This window comes from Corythoichthys intestinalis, chromosome 10 (genome assembly GCF_030265065.1).
Source record: "Corythoichthys intestinalis isolate RoL2023-P3 chromosome 10, ASM3026506v1, whole genome shotgun sequence".
Classification (NCBI taxonomy): domain Eukaryota; kingdom Metazoa; phylum Chordata; class Actinopteri; order Syngnathiformes; family Syngnathidae; genus Corythoichthys; species Corythoichthys intestinalis.
The window spans coordinates 43,336,062-43,352,905 of NC_080404.1; the positions used below are offsets into that span (position 1 = coordinate 43,336,062).

General features: G+C 37.8%; 1 protein-coding gene across 3 annotated transcripts in view; it reads left to right on the forward strand.

The window, feature by feature from the left end:
* The window catches only part of socs5b (suppressor of cytokine signaling 5b), a 52,803-nt gene that overhangs the window by 21,522 nt on the left and 14,437 nt on the right, over nt 1-16,844 (forward strand). Inside the window, exon 1 of one of the 3 annotated variants that reach the window (XM_057847688.1) lies at nt 5,071-5,546. The exons of the other annotated variants lie outside the window; for them this stretch is intronic. The gene's annotated coding sequence lies outside the window, so the exon portion shown is untranslated. Of the gene's footprint in view, nt 1-5,070; nt 5,547-16,844 lie in introns of those variants that run through there. 3 annotated transcript variants of the gene reach the window in all.

Below are 16,844 nucleotides of genomic sequence, written 5' to 3' on the forward strand. Positions count from 1 at the left end.
AACACTTTACAAGGCACTTATCTAACTCAATTAGTTGCCATTGATGGCACTAGACGTCCAATCCATTTTGACTGAGAGGCTGCAAGCCTTACATTTAAAATTGTTTTGTATGTGTACTTAAAATAACACTAGGTAACTTTTCAACTATTATAGAATATTTTCATAACATTTGTGATATCGACAGACCACTAGTTAAAGGACAGTTATACATATATATGGAGGAAAACACTCAGGTAAACTGAAGTTCTGCTCAGTGACCCCCAATTTGGCCACATTTCAAAATTGTCATAAGCATGTGTGATACATCATTGAAAAGCATAAAATCTCAATTTTATGGGGGAAGAATTTTTTTGAACAGGAGGGCATTTAAAAAAAAAAAAAATTAAACAGCAAAACCCTAACTGGAGATGAGACCACGCGAGAGCATAATTACATATGCCATGATTTTACCTCAACTCCCTTACCTCATTTTGATCCAAAAACTCCATGTAGCATGTAACACCGAGTGTCAAGACAGAGTTGTGAATGGCCACAGCCGGATTTTGGGGGGATTTTATGGGTGAAACATGCTAATATAACAAGGGTTTCGATGCAGGAATCGCAGACATCAAGAAATGGTCGAGATTTTCATTTTCATAAATTTACCCTTTTAAATATATATATATATATATATATATTTTTTTTTTTTAATTCCTTTGTTTGGATCGATTATTTATCATCTAAAATATTGGGGAAAATGCGACATTAACGAGAAAAAAAATACAGTTAAGCGATAGTTATGAGGTAGATAGCCGTGACTTATTTACAGACGCTAATTTTTTCATTGTGACATAATTTGTTAAAAAGTTTAAAATATGCGGGTGAATTCTTTTTTAAAGTGTTTTTTTTTTTTTTAAATATTAGACATCAACTAATGTTTTTAAGCTAAAAATGACAGACATTTTGAAAAATACGATTACTTACCTTCTTTTTATGGCTAGGTTGAAACAAAAGTGGTTGCGCGACGTCTGTAAACGGGGGTTTCCAGGGTAAAACGGACAAATTAAAAATAGTTCGGGGGCTTAAAAAATGAATTTCCTATGGCAGCATATACACATATTGTTCTATCAAACACAACAGTTCTTTTGGCTTAAAATACAGCAGTTTATTTTAAAGAGGAGTGCAAGAGCAGAAACTGCTTTTTCAGTCTTGCCTGTGTTTTCCGCCATATATATCTTGAGGGGGTCAGTATCGCTTTCACCGGCACTAATTAAATTTGAGGAGGGTGGCAGGAACCCTGCCACACAAAAACTACAAATGTGCTGACTGCTTTACGGCATATGTAACTTCCCTCAATTTCCATTTATTATTAAGATGGAAGTCAATGCGAACGCTTGTGCGCAAATTCTGCCCAGCTTTCATTTGCTGACATGACAAAACAACCCCAGCCCCACACACACACACAACCGAACTCGTCAACATTGACGGGGGTTAGCCACACAGTCACTTTCATATGCTATTGTTTAGCCTCAAGTGGTTTCATTACCTTATAACAATTCATTGTTCACACAGCCGCTGGAAATAGAAATGTCGTTTAATCAGAGGTAGGTAGTAACGTGCATGTATTACGTTACTTTTGTAACTTTTTGCGAAAACTGTTCTTCTAAGAGTAGTTTTACTAAGCCAAACTTTTAACTTTTACTTGAGTAGATTTGTGAAGGAAAAAAAAGGCTACTCTTACTCCGCTACTTTGGGCTACACAAGAGTCGTTACATTTTTCATCTATATTCTACATATTGATTTATTGTGTTTTGCTAGCGATACTATTGCCAAGCGGTGCGCTACTAATTTCACCAATGAGACGTTGTAACAATAATCACATGACTCCATTACACCAATCAGACGCCAGCTTGCCGTTCTACGATCGCGGCAGCCTGTTCAATCACGTGGCGTCTTTAAAGCACAGTGAAAAATGAAGTATTTGACATAGCGCGCTGCCCTCAGACTCGAAAGCGCGGAGTTAAACCTCTCTCCCAGTTTTTATCTTGCATCGATTGACCATGGAAAACCGGAGATATGATCTTTTTAATTTCATAATAGTAACCATGAAGGAACAACAGTATTCACTATTCAAAGTAAGAACTATTTGTCCACTAGAGGGCAGGGCACTCATGCTCTTTGAACTAATAAAGCTTCATTATTTAATTTAACGGAATGAAATGATTTTTTTGTCCTTTGGCTTAATGTGGTTATGTAATGGGTTATTGTACAGTTTCATTATAATAACAGTTCATATAAATAAATTTGTGCTGAGAGAAAAAATATATATACTTCTTAAAAAAAAAAAAGCAAAAATAAGCAGTTACTCAAAATGTTCCTCATTACTTGAGTATTCTTTTCACTGGATACTTTTTTAATTGTACTTGAGTACATTTTTTGAATGACTACTTTTACTTGAGTAATGTCATTTTGAAGTAACGCTACTCTTACTTGAGTAAAATTTTTGGCTACTTTACCCACTTTTGCTTTTAATCCATCTGCAGGCGACAGGGAGATCGTGATTTTACAACACCGTGCGGGTGTGCGCTGGTCCTCATGGGAAACGCAGTCTTCCTTGAGGCAAAACAATACCGCTTTTGTCCACCGGCGTCACTAAAATCGACCAAAACTGAAAAGTTACCTAGTGTTGCTTTAAGACTGAAATTTAAGAACAAAAAATATTTAAAGTAAACCGTATATTTCTGTTTCAGTGGACAAGTTTGGTCAATTTTGTTTCAATTAATATTTTATACATTTAGGAAATATTAATGAATAATACATTAAAATTAAGATTACTAATAATTAAAAATCAATTAAAAAATACATTGAGACCTCGCGCCAACCTGTGTGGACATCACAGGGGTCTTTAATCTTTTAAAAAAAAATTTTTTTTTTTTTTGGATGACCAAAAACAGTCACTTGTCCTGTAAAAGATTAACATAACTTCTCTCTCATTCTAGTTTCAACCAGAGATGTCCCGATCCGATATTAGGATCGGATCGGACGCCGATATGGGCAAAAAAATGTGCACCGATATGGGCAAAAAAATGTGCATCGGTATCGGATCGGAACACGGGAAATATTCCGATCCAGTTTCCGGTCCGGGTTTTCCAGCGCATCGATTTACATAATCCATTCCAGTTTTTGCTTCGGTTTCCCTAAAATCCGGTCCGCATTTTACGGCACACCTTCAACACACTACATTTACATTACCGTCTCCCAATTTACTGAGAGACTTTATCGGTAAAAATGTCAGCTGTGTGGGATCATTTCACCTTAAAGGACGACAAAGACGAAGAGGCAGAGAGCAACATATGCCACAATAAAGTCAAGCGTAGTGGTAAAGCTGTAAGAAGTTTCAATGCAACCAACCTAATCGAGCATTTAGCGAAATACCACCACAAACAATATGAGGAGTATGTTAAGAAAACCGAAGACAAAAAGAAAGGTCCTACACAACTAACACTGGCAGAAACTTTTGCTATGCGTGACAAACTCGCACTCGACAGTCCCAAACCCCAAGGAATAACAAAAGTCATTGCCGAAGAATTAATTCTGGATGACGAGCCATTATCTCACGTGAGTAAAGACGCACCATCCAACATGCGATTCGGCCGTGGAAGATTCGAGAACGATTCACAAACATCCAAATTCTGATTATTGAAATATGTCAAGTAAAGCAGAACTAATACACAGCACGGTCTTTGGGACGCAATGAGAAACTGACCGCATTGCGTCCCGAAAGTAAACATAACTTGTCTTAGACCCGGGTAATGCCAATGCTCAACTCACGGCTTTAGCTCAACTCATGCCGCTGGATAAAAAACAAAACGCGGCTCAGTTCTCCGCAGTAAAAATAACCGCAGTGATAAAAAACACAATGCCTGACTGCTGCTGAAAGCCGCTACAAACTACGTCAACGTCGATTTACTGGAGATAATAGATATCATATGTATATAGAACCAGATGCTACACGACAGACTCGACTGCGTTAGCAACATTGAAGTATTGAAAACCATATGCGTGAGTAAACAGCCGCCATCATAAAGCAGAAGACTTCCCTTGTAGGCTGTTGTGAACCTTCCAAGCGAACCTAATTAACGTTTTATCTAAAATACTCCTAAATCGGCAAAATCTTGACTTGAATCTATCTTCAAAACAGTTTTAAAACTTTCACATGTCGAAAGTAGACAGAAGTGAAATTATGGAATAACGGGAGCAATTTTAACAACTTTAACAGTTGATTCGCAAAATTAAATGAATTGAATGTAGGTTAAAGCTGCTGATACAGAATGGGGACTTGAGTATTTTATTTACTGTTTTAAAATGTTAACTTGATACTGAAATAGTCGTTTATTTAAACCTGAGAAGCTTTTTATACAATTTTTGTAACTAATGCATGAAACATTAAAAGCATCTAATAGCTTGGGGGATTTGAGGGATTTTCCACAGAGGTTGTTGGTGTGTTTTGCTTTTTTAAGACAGTTTACAATATTATTTGCACGTTTTACTGACTGACTATGCCATTTCTGTTTGTTATTTATAATGTTTTGTGTTTGTCACTGAATAAACAGGTCAGTTTCTTGTTACCAACCGTTGTGTGTTATTCAAACTCACCTAATTCCGCTGGGTAGTTGTTATCAAGATTACTAAAACCTTTTTCAACGTGAGTCTGACAACTAAGTAAGGAGGCCAAATAACTTTAAACTTTAACACATGCTCAGATAGGTCGGTATCGGATCGGAAGTGCAAAACAATATTGGTATCGGATCGGACGTGCAAAAACCTGGATCGGGACATCCCTAGTTTCAACAACTTAATTCAGTGCAACCTCAACACTTCAGCATTCACATACTGGACACCTAAATAGCAACCCCACCCTCTCCAAATTAGAATAAATATCAATAATCTGTCAATATTGAATAACCCCCCCAGTATTAAAATAAAGTAACATGAACATGCATATGATGTCATTTTGAGTGAGGCCTGCTGAGGTCTCGGTGAGAGCCTCATTGAAATGATCCACGTTTCCATGTAGCTGGATGCGACTTGCTCCGTCCAGAGCGCTGTGTTCATTGGTGGCACGGGACGCCCATCACCGGGAGACATCTCCGGGGTTTTTCCCTATCCGCGTTCCCAGTCGGAAGTGGAATTAATTCCCCTGTTCTCCATTGGACTACCACGCCGTCATTTGTGCTGCTGAAGTGAACGAGCGATCCCCGGCTCTCAGAGCCCCGAGAGCACCGTCATATTTGCTGCTGGAGGCTGCAGCCACGAGCTCGTTGGCGAAGAACGTGTAACGAGAAGGGAGTCTGTGGCTCTAATTAGATTTTAGACGATTAAATGATCGTGACGGCAGCTGCCAAATGTTTTGAGACCCGGGGATGACACCCTCAAGAATCATCGGACCTTTTGAGCCTTCGCCCGACGCCGTGCCGAGCCAAAAGGATATATGCCTGCTCTCGTTCAATAGCCATTTTTTGCAGACAAAGAGGGCTGTTGAGTAGGGCTTTCAAAAAGGCACAAGGGTAAGACTTATTTCGACAAAACACCTCGGTACACATGAAACATATTCAGTGGGTCTTGTTTTGTTACAGCTACACGCGTCCGTTTGTCTCGTTAGTTGAGCGATTTGGACTGGATATTTTCTAACGCAAGCCATGCTAACCCTATTAGCTGCGTGGCTAGTTCAATGCTAGCACGTCCATGTCCTAGGATTTGCTAACGCTTAGCATTTGGGCTATTCCCTCTGATTTCATATATTTTGTATCCCATAACCACATTACCTGATAGTCTGGTCAGTGCTTTCGTGCGTGTTGTGCAAATTAATATTATTGTAGGTTTTAGCTGCATTTCTACACTTAACAATCATCATCGGCGAATGTTAGCATGGAAGCTACCTTGGCTGGGATTAGGGAATGGGAACACGTACTACAGAAATTAAAATTTGATTCCGAAACACTTTTTAGATGGGTGCAAGAATTTGCCCTCATTTCGCTCATTTATTGACTCAAATGAGATGGTATAGTTTGGTGTTTTAGCTTCTTACGATAAATTAACCAACTAGATAGTGTACTGGCACCCATTTGTAAAACACTCACGCGAAATGTATTAAAAGGTACAGTCTTGGTTGCGATTACTAAAGTTGTTTTACAAGTCCTTTTGACTCATGTTCATAAATTCTAACCGAATTTTTATCCCCAAATATTTAATTATCGTCTCCTAGCTGCCAGGGTTCTCTTTAACTCATTTCCTGCCATTGACAATGATAAACGTCCAATTTATTTAAACTGGGAAGACTGGCTGTGCATGCTCATCTAAGCGACATTGACGGGCTAGACTTCCAATCCATTTCGACTGGAATGGCCTCCCCCAGTCAAAACGAATTGGACGTCTAGCACCGTCAATGGCAGCCAATAAGTTAACTGCCCTTTTAAGGGTTAAAGGGATCCTCGGATAGAAAGACTTGTAGTTTTTAAGATAAGTGTTATTATGAACTAAAATAATTTGATATTGAAACCCCTCTTGAAGTTTTCATTTTTATTCAATTTGTAAAATCAGTTTAACTAAGTAGGTCACCATTGATGTTGACGTCGCAGGGCGGTGACGTCACATGGATACGCTGCTGGACTTCCAGAGTATGACTCTACCGACATAAACATGTCATCTGTTCAATCCTTTCAATTTGAACCCGAGAGGAACATTAATGAGCACGACAGCTCTGTCGATATTGCACAAAAACAGCAGCAAAAGCAAAATGAACAGGAAAGACGGGTTGAGACGAGACAAGAGTAGGAAAAAAAAAGTTTTGCCAAAATGTGCTACACATGCGAAACGTCCTACAGGAGCCGAATTTGACACCTAAAGTACTACTGTGCGTTTTCAGTTTGTTTTGTTTAGATTCATACATACAGAACATACTGAAGATGCCTTAAGAAAATACTTATTTGGAGGCAATGAAAGGTAATAAAAGACTCAATAAAAACACAAATAGTAAGTACTCGCCGCTTTTAACCAATGAGCGCATCTGTTGGACGTCTTGTCGCGAAGAAGGAATTGCAGTAACCCGGTAGTATTGTTCAAGTAACCTACGTCATCGTCCCGAGCGTCCATTGCACGTTTGAAACATGGCACCCTCCGTGGGTCAAAACATGTACTAAATATTATAGATTATTAAATCAATGGCATCCCTTGCAGTCAATGAGTTAGTCTTTCACAGGAATAAAACTGCTTTATTAAAAAGATTGCAAAAAGTAGTTATAGCAGTTATGAGCAGTACATATCCACATTCTTTGATGAAAATTTGTGAGCAGTACATATCCACATTCTTTGATGAAACATACATTTTAAGATATTTTGTCCAGAGATTATCTTCTACCCTTTAATTAAATTGACGGGATTCAAGTGATCACAATAACAACCTCCCAATGTCTTAACAGATATCCTCTCTTCTCTGCTGTTCTTCTCGGCTTGCGTTGCCAAGAACCATCTCAGAGATCAGTTTGGTCCCAGGAGAATGGGTGTGTTGGTCTGGCAGAAAGCCAAATAACCTAGTTCTATTCCACAAGATTGCTGGATTTATCTTTGCTGCACGAACAGGAAAATGAAATTTTTAATTTAAACTGACACATAACTAAATAAACCACTCAGTTATCGGATAGTTTGACAGAGCCAGGTGTTAAGTTTGTTTTGTTGACAAAATGTGACGGAGCTGCATTTTAATTTACCTCCTGAAAAATTGACTAATGTTGTTGAGATGCAGAAAGGACAAAACGTGGAAAAATGTAATACCATGGTTAGGGCTGCAGCTATTGAATATTTTAGTAATCGAGTATTCTACTGAAAATTCCATTGATTAATTGAGTAATTGGATAAAACATTTTTTAAGGTAAAGTGCAATTTTAAATATACATGAGAAAACGACATTTAATCTAATATTGAACAATTTTTAGACAGTGTCTTTATTTTAGATGTACATTGTTGAAAACAGCCAACAATTTTATCTCAGATGTGACTAAAAAAGAACAAATTCACTGCTTTCACACAAAAAAAATCATGAAAAAAAAAATATATATATATACAGTATATCTTATTTCTTACCTAAAAATGTCATTACGCTTGATAACACACATCACCTAAAAGTTATGTGTTTGTCCCACGTGTTTCAATTGAATTTCCATTTGTGTCAAGTTCAAGTCAAAATAGTTAGTCCTGTTAGGATTTTGAGTTTTTGCAGTGTTCAAAATAAATGTATTAGGGATGTCCCGATCCAGGTTTTTGCACTTCCGATCCGATACCGATATTGTTTTGCACTTCCGATACAATACCGATACTGGCCGATACCGATACCGGCCTCTCTGAGCATGTATTAAAGTTTAAAGTTATTTAGCCTCCTTACTTACCGTAATTTTCGGACTATAAGCCGCTACTTTTTTCCTTTATTTTGATACCTGTGGCTTATAGTCCAGTGCGGCTTATATGTTGATTTATTTGAGTTCATAGGTAACACTTTATGTGACAGCGGCATCATAAGACTGTCATAAGACAGGCATAATTATGACATGATACTATCATGAGCATTACTGAATGCTTATGTAATTAAGTGTCATCCGGGAAATTATGTCACTAGCTTCATTTATTTACAGCTTGAATTTTTACATCCATTCAAAAGTGAAATCTTTTGCCGGATAACACTAAATGACATCTGTTATAAGCATTTATTAATGCTCAGGACAGTGTCATGTCAATAATTATGATTGTCTAATGACAATCTTATGTCGCCATTGTCAAATAAAGTGTTAGCAAATACCATAACTAACAATTGATGAAACGACTGGAACAGTAACTGAAGAAATAATTAGCACAGAACATGAATTTTGATTAAAATATACATCTGTACAATGCAATGCATGCTAGGAGGCATGTTGGATGACAACAGTGTTTACAGCAGGTGGCAGCAGAGGTTGCCTGTCTCCACCAAGGGAGCAGTGATGGCCAAATGAAGCTTCTTGAAGGAATGAAGCTTTGCAGCCAATTGGTTCAAAGATTCATGGTGGTTCATTTAGTCTTACGACAGTCGTATGATGCCGCTGTCAAATAAAGTGTGACCGGTTACTATTTTTTGGTGTAAATATCCCATAAAACATTGAGGATAGCTGCGGCTTATAGTCCAGTGCGGCTTATCTATGAACAAATGCCGTTTTCGGGCCGAATTTGGTGGGCTGCGGCTTATAGTCAGGTGCGCCTTATAGTGTGAAAATTAGGGTAGTTGTCAGACTCATGTTGAAAAGGGTTATAGTAGTCTTGATTACAACTTGCCAGCTGAATTAGGTGAGTTGGAATAACACATAATGGTAACAAAAAATTGACCTGTTTATTAAATGATAAACACAAAACATTATAAATAACAAACAGAAATGACATATTCAGACAGTAAAACATGCTAATATTGTAAACTGTCTTAAAAAAGCAAAACACACAAACAACCTCAAACTATTAACTATTACACACTCCCTTTGATTTGCTTGCCCAGCCCGAAAAAACCCCAAATTTTATGTTTTATTTGTAGGCACGAGCCCGAAAAAAAACAACAAAATTTTATGCTTTATTTTTGAGGACTCAGGAGCGATGCGTGGTTACGTTTTGTGTGATCACGTTTGGTGATGCCAGTGCATATATGCATAATGATAACAAATTATAGCCTGTCTTTTGTAACAAATTTTCCCAGTTAAACAAGACTGTAAGATGGATATTCAATAAACATTTATATATTTTATATTTGCATGTGTGTTCTAACAGGTGGATAGTGGATTTGACGTTTATTTTAATCTCCTCAAGTTGGCAGAAAAAAACCCCAAGTTTTCTCAATGTTTAAATACTCTACATATTTTTATCATTATAAATACATTTACACAGCGAAATAACGCTGGAAAAGTACATACATACATATATCGTTTTAGTATAAACATATGAATATATATTTTTTGAAAAAAGTCTGCCCGATGCGTCTAAATCCCACTTTACTCACGAGAGATAATGGCTCGTCATCCAGAATGATTCCTTCGGCAATAACTCTTCCCTGGGCTTTGGGACTGTCAAGTGCCAGTTTGTCACGCATAGGAAACGTTTCTGCCAGTGTTCGTTGCGTATGACCTTTCTGTCTTCGGTTTTCTCCTCCTACTCCTCATATACTCCTCATACTCCTTGTATTGTTTGTGGTGGTATTTCGATAAATGCTTGATTAGTTTGGTTGTATTAACACTTCTTACAGCTTTACCACCACGCTTGACTTTATTGTGGCATATGTTGCACTCTGCCTCTTCGTCTTTGTGGTCCTTTAAAGTGAAATAATCCCACACAGCTGACATTTTTACCGATAGTCTCTCAGTCATTTGGGAGACGGTAATGTAGTGTGTTGAAGGTGTGCGTAAAATGCGGACCGGATTTTAGGGAAACCGAAGCAAAAACTGGAATTGATTATGTAAGTCGGTGCACTGGAAAACCGGGACCGGACTTTCAAAAAAAAACTGGAGCGGATGTCTGGATCGGAATTTTTCCGTGTCGGCCGATTCGATACCGATACGCATTTTTATGCCCATATCAACATCTCTAAAATGTATAATACCTACTGTGTTGGAGCACATTAGGCGCAATTGCTACTTGGTGTTTTATCCGTCTATGACTACTGAGTTAAATTGACAGTTACCTTTGTTTTGTTTTTATTTTACAGCCTCATCACTTTACTACGCTGTTTTTACAGATTAAATAAAGTCTGTATGAAAGGCACTTTAGCCACGCATCGACAGTAGTCGTAATTAATAAAAAACTTACCCTCCGCAGGGCTAACGTTAAGTTAGCAAGGTACACTAATGTTACTCTTATTTGTTAGCGCTACGTTAACTTAATTTTACCTTGTCCCAAATATCGCTCCTCTGCTCTCGGAGTAAGCGTAGCGCCTTCAGTGGAGCAGCGGCAGTGTTATGCAAGCGGCGCTGTCTTACAGTAAAACATGAAACAGTTTGCCTTGGTCTCCAGTTTGAAATGCTCCCACACTTTTGACATTTTATGCTTTTTCTTGGGGCCTTTCTCTTTGCTTTCGTCGGCTTCTTCGTCGTTACCTCTACTACTCTTTCTCAAAAATTTAGCATATTGTGATAAAGTTCATTATTTTCTGTAATGTACAAATAAACATTAGACTTTCATATATTTTAGATTCATTACACACAACTGAAGTAGTTCAAGCCTTTTATTGTTTTAATATTGATGATTTTGGCAAAAAAGTCCAGAAAAAACAAAAATCCCTATCCCAAAAAATTAGCATATTTCATCTGACCAATACAAAAAAGTGTTTTTTTAATACAAAAAAAGTCAACCTTCAATTAATTATATCAGCTATGCACTCAATACTTTTGCAGAAATGACTGCTTCAATGTGGCGTGGCATGGAGGCAATCAGCCTGTGGCACTGCTGAGGTGTTATGGAGGCCCAGGATGCTTCGATAGCGGCGTTAAGCTCATCCACAGTGTTGGGTCTGGTGTCTCTCAACTTCTTCTTCACAATATCCCAAAGATTCTTTATGGACTTCAGGTCAGGAGAGTTGGCAGGCCAATTGAGCACAGTAATGCCGTGGTCAGTAAACCATTTACCAGTGGTTTTGGCACTGTGACCAGGTGCCAGGTCGTGCTGAAAAATGAAATCTTCATCTCCATAAAGCTTTTCAGCAGATAGAAGCATGAAGTGCTCTAAAATCTCCTGATAGCTAGCTGCATTTACCCTGCCCTTGATAAAACACAGTGGACCAACACCAGCAGCTGACATGGCACCCCAGACCGTCACTGACTGTGTGTACTTGACACTGGACTTCAGGCATTTTGGCGTTTCATTCTCCCCAGTCTTCCTCCAAACTCTGGCACCTTGATTTCCGAATGACATGCAAAATTTGCTTTCATCTGAAAAAAGCACTTTGAACCACTGAGCAACAGTCCAGTGCTGCTTCTCTGTAGCACAAAAAAACATGATCGGAAAAACCCTATCTGCTACCACACTAGCATCATGTGGACGTAGTTTTTAGCAACGTTGGCGTAGTTTGTAGCGGCTGTCGGCTGCGGTAAGTTTTTTTTATTGCTTCCTCCTCTATGCACGTGACGTCAGCGCGTTGTCCCGCATTAAAAGTAGTCCGGGCAAAACGTGAGTCTTCGAGCTGGCAAAATTAAACGATTCCTCGAGGTGAATAAAATTACTCGGATCAGTTTTTAAACTCGAGTTGCTCGAGTATTCATTTCAGCTCTAATTGACTGTAATTTTAAAACCACTTCCTGAGTAGTAGCATATACCGGCTAGGATGGAAAATCTTAACATACCTGATATACAGTAGGTTTAGGGAGTTTCCTGGCTTTTTCACAACTTTCTAATTTGGTCTAAGTAACACATAATTTTGGTGTGCCCTTTATGACAGATGTAATTTGTGAAAGTTTCACCATTGTTATATTTTTGTTTAACTAACAATGTGTTAATTCTTTTTTTACTTCACTCCTCAAGGGAGCTTCAGTGATCCCCCCCCCCCCCCCCCCCCATCTAAATAACGTGGCCGAAAAATAATACTGTGACTGTGATGGCAAAAACGGTCCAGTAACCCCTGCCACTTATTTTTATTTTTTTTTTGTAAATCTAAACCTACGTGAGGCACATCGGGACTGCTTGGGCTGGAAAGAGTTTTGGCAATTACATTTTTCACGAGTGATGCAACAAAAAAAAAATTCTGCAAAAATGTGAAAAGAGTGCATTTCTGGTTTTGGGCTGAAATGTTTTTTTTTTTGTTTTGTTTTGTTTTTTAACTGAACTGACACAGCTGAAAAAATGTTTTCATAACCAAAGTAAAAGCTTAAACTCTGTGGCCACCCACTCATATCTTATGAAATCTAAACTTATGCAGAGCTCCACCGTGTCACAGTGGCCGGCACTCTTGAGTGGGTGGATCGTTCCTTACATCAGCACTGCCTAGATAGCACTCTGCTATTAGTTAGCGCGGATCCACCAGTCTCCCGGGAACTGTCACCATGCCCAGACTACGGAGCTTGATATAACTAGATTAAAGAAAAAAGGAATTGAGGTGCATCATGTAAAGAGTGCGACTTGCTTGTAAACTGTTAACTTTATCTTAAAAATCTAGCACCAACTTGGAATTATTTTAGCTTCAGCTAGCTTTTTATCAGCAATAAGCGTATTTATCCTGAGATGACACTATGGTTTCTGGATGACGTTTCCCCTGTCTTCCCACTCCCAACTAAAGCCATTGTCCACAAAACAGATTTGACAGAAATCTTTTTTTTTTGCTTCAGCAGGAGGAATCCTCTTCCTTTCACTTTTAATTTTTCCCTAAGGCATGTATGCATGTAATCAGTTCAGGTTGTACCTCACCATAGTTCGCTGGGTTAGTCCTTTTTAGGACTAGCGATACGAAAGATGTGAAATGTATGTTAAATATTTGCTTGTGTTGCGTCTGTTCTGTTTGTGTTCCCGTTTTATTATGGAAAACACTGTTACAGTTCTGTGCATGTACAGTGTTTATATTGAGAAAGTTTTGATTAATTTAACTCGCACTAACACAACTTTGGCAAATTCCAAGCATTGCAAATAGAGCTGCAACGATTAATCGATTAACTTGAGTATTCGATTACAAAAAAATATTCAAATTAAATTTTGTTGCTTCCAGTATTCGTTTAATTAAAGTGACTTTGTAATGGCTTATTTTGAAAGTGCTTGCAGTCTTGAGTTCAAAATTTGCATTTAGTTTTATTGATTAAGGTGGATACACTGCCCTTTGGTCTGCCTCTTTTCACATGGCTGAATCCAGCTGCTCTCTGTTAAGACCAACGTAAGCTAAGTTTTTGTTTGAGCTCTTGTTTTTTAATGCATTCATAATTTAGTTTATAGGTTTATTTAGCCGTTTTTTGTGCGAATATGTGTCTGAACCATTTGTTAAGAGGATTGTTAAAATAAAAAAAAAAACATTGGCATTTAAGCTAGCGGACTTTTGCTATGTAAGTTAACCAATTGTTCTTTTGTTGTACATAGATCTTCATTTAAAAAAAATACTGTTTGAGGCTCAGCTCAGGTATTTTAATTAGTGCTGCAACAATTAATCGCTGAACTCGAGTATTCGATTAGAAAAAAATAGTCGTATTAAATTTTATTGCTTCATGTATTCGTTTAAAGTGGTGTTGTAATGGTTTATTTTGAAAGTGTTTGCATTTAGTTTTATTGATTAGGGTGGAAACACTCCCCTCTGGTCTGCCTCATTTCACATGGCTGAATCCAACTGCTCCCTGTTAAGACCAACAGAAGCTAAGTTTTTGTTTCAGCTAATGTTTTTTAATGCATTCGTAATTTCGTTTATAGATATATTTAGCCGTTTTTTGTGGGAGTGTGTGTTTAAACCTTTTGTTAAGAGCATTGTTTGAAAAAAAAAAAAAACAAAAAAAAAAAACGTTGGCATTTTATAGCATTTAAGCTAGCGGACTTTTGCTATGTAAGTTAACCAGTTGTTCTTTTGTTGTACATAGATCCTCATTTTGTTTGAGGCTAAGCTCAGGTATTTTAATTTTTCATGTTCTTTGTCCGATTACTCGAACTAACTAGTTCATCGATGAATCGACTACTAAAATAATTGATAGCTGCAGCCCTAATTTTAATTTTTCATGTTCCTTATTCTATTATTCAAACAAACTAGTCTCTCGATTAATCGACTACTAAAATATTCGATAGCTGCAGCCCTAATTGCAAACATTATTTAGTCAAAGATGTATGAATAAAAATAATACTAATAACTGTTAATATGTTATTTGTTTCAATTTTGGTTTTGGCCTAGAATTTCCGTTTCGGTTCATTCTTAACTATTATGTTGTTACTATTGCAAAACCTGGTGGTAGAGGAGCCCAGCATTGGGCAAACATGTTTAAAGATAATAATGGTTACGCTGCCTGGAATTTCAAAAATGACTTCTTTGTTATGATCAGCCATTTATTAACAATACTTTAATCTAGAGTTGCATAATCGCAATTCTTGAAAAAGTAACAACAAAAAATAAAATACAAATTGCTTTCACCTAATTTAAATCCTAGTGACTCTTAAAACAAGCCATCGTTGTTCACATTTAAAAGTAAAATGAATTCACTTAAATAAAGTGCAAACATGGCCACGGGGTAAAACTACAACTAGCTTTTCTCGGCAATGTCATGCAAAACTTGTCAGTCATTTAAAATGGAACAGATTATTTTGTTTGAATATTCTCACCATGATTTGAGAAAGCTATTATTTAGGGCCCATTTACATGGTGGTGCTGCAAACGCATTAGATTGAGGTCTCCAACGTAGAACAGTTGGTTTGCGGGCTTTGCTCCGATGCCATGTAACGGCAAAATGCAGCAGGCTCCCTCGCTCTGATCACATCACCAGTTCACCACACACTGCACATCATTTTGGGCATTCGCAATCACCGGTTATGCGACTCCCTCTTTCCCTCCCTGCATCCTGCAACATTTGGTGCCGTTGTTTTGTATTTTCTAGCACAAAGTCAATGTCGTCAGTGGATAAACACTAAAGTTATGCGAAATATTCAAAGTTTTAAGGCAGAAAAACTATAGTAATTTTTATTGCTTTACCTGCGAGACTTTGAAGACACCCTATTGATCACGTGATCGGAAATCGGGCCAATCACACCTTTTTCAGAGGATCGAAATCGGGTGAGAAGGATCGGGTGTTTAATTTAAAAAGAAAAAAAAAAGTGTTTTTGCTTCATGCTCATACTGCCTCTCTCTCTTACTCCTGCTGCTTTTTTTGGTCAGCAGTGCAGCTAGAGTTAGCTAGTTAATGTTAACGATGATTGTCAGGTTTGTGGCTTTGATCTGGCAAGTGAAGGCTCTGTATATTATATATCGCAATGTTAATTTTTTCCAATATCATTCAGCCCTAATTTATGTTTTTACTTTTTAAGTGCTAAAATGTAACAAAGTAATTCACCAATACAATGGCATTGCCAAAAGATCAAAAAATATGTTTTATACACCGCAACACTCCTGGAAATGGCGGAAGAGGAAGTACTGTAAAAGGTACAGTACTGTTACAATTTTTTTTCCCCGTGTCAGATCAAGAGACTGTATTGGCAGATTCTCAAAATCGACATCCCTACAACTTACTGCCGTCCGGGCACATCCACTCTGCTTACCTTACTCATTGGCCGACGCATGATGCTCGCTTAGCACTGTGCTGCACTGCTCGGTCTTGGTGTGGTCCAATGTTGTCTTCTCCATGTTTGAGCTTCACTTAGCTCGCGGTTGCACTTACTGAATGCCACGTCATTTTTTTACCCCGCCGCGTTTCTGATAAATTCTCCACTTTTAAAAGCCGACAGCGAGTGGTGAGAAAATGTTGATTCAGTAAATATTATGTGTGGAGAAAAGTTTTGAATGTCTACAGACATTTAGTGGCTCATTCAGGAGCCTCACCAACAAAGACAAAATATTCATTTTATTGTTGCTTTTGTTTCTACACGATTGTGTGATGTTGATTTAAAAAAAAAAAAAAAAAAAGATGCATTGTATGTCTTAAGTTTTTTATTCTCCTTGTAACACACAACACTCTTAGATGCCAGGTAAAGACAAAAATATCACTGTACATACAACTAGTGCAAGAATTCACGACTCGAGTGTCCTTCTTTGATATATGTGCAGTGAGATTAGCATCTCCCAGTTAGAGCGGGGCGGTAAACCGAAAATTTACCATTACCGAAAGTCTTCACGATGACCGTAATTTTGACCATGTCGGCAAATT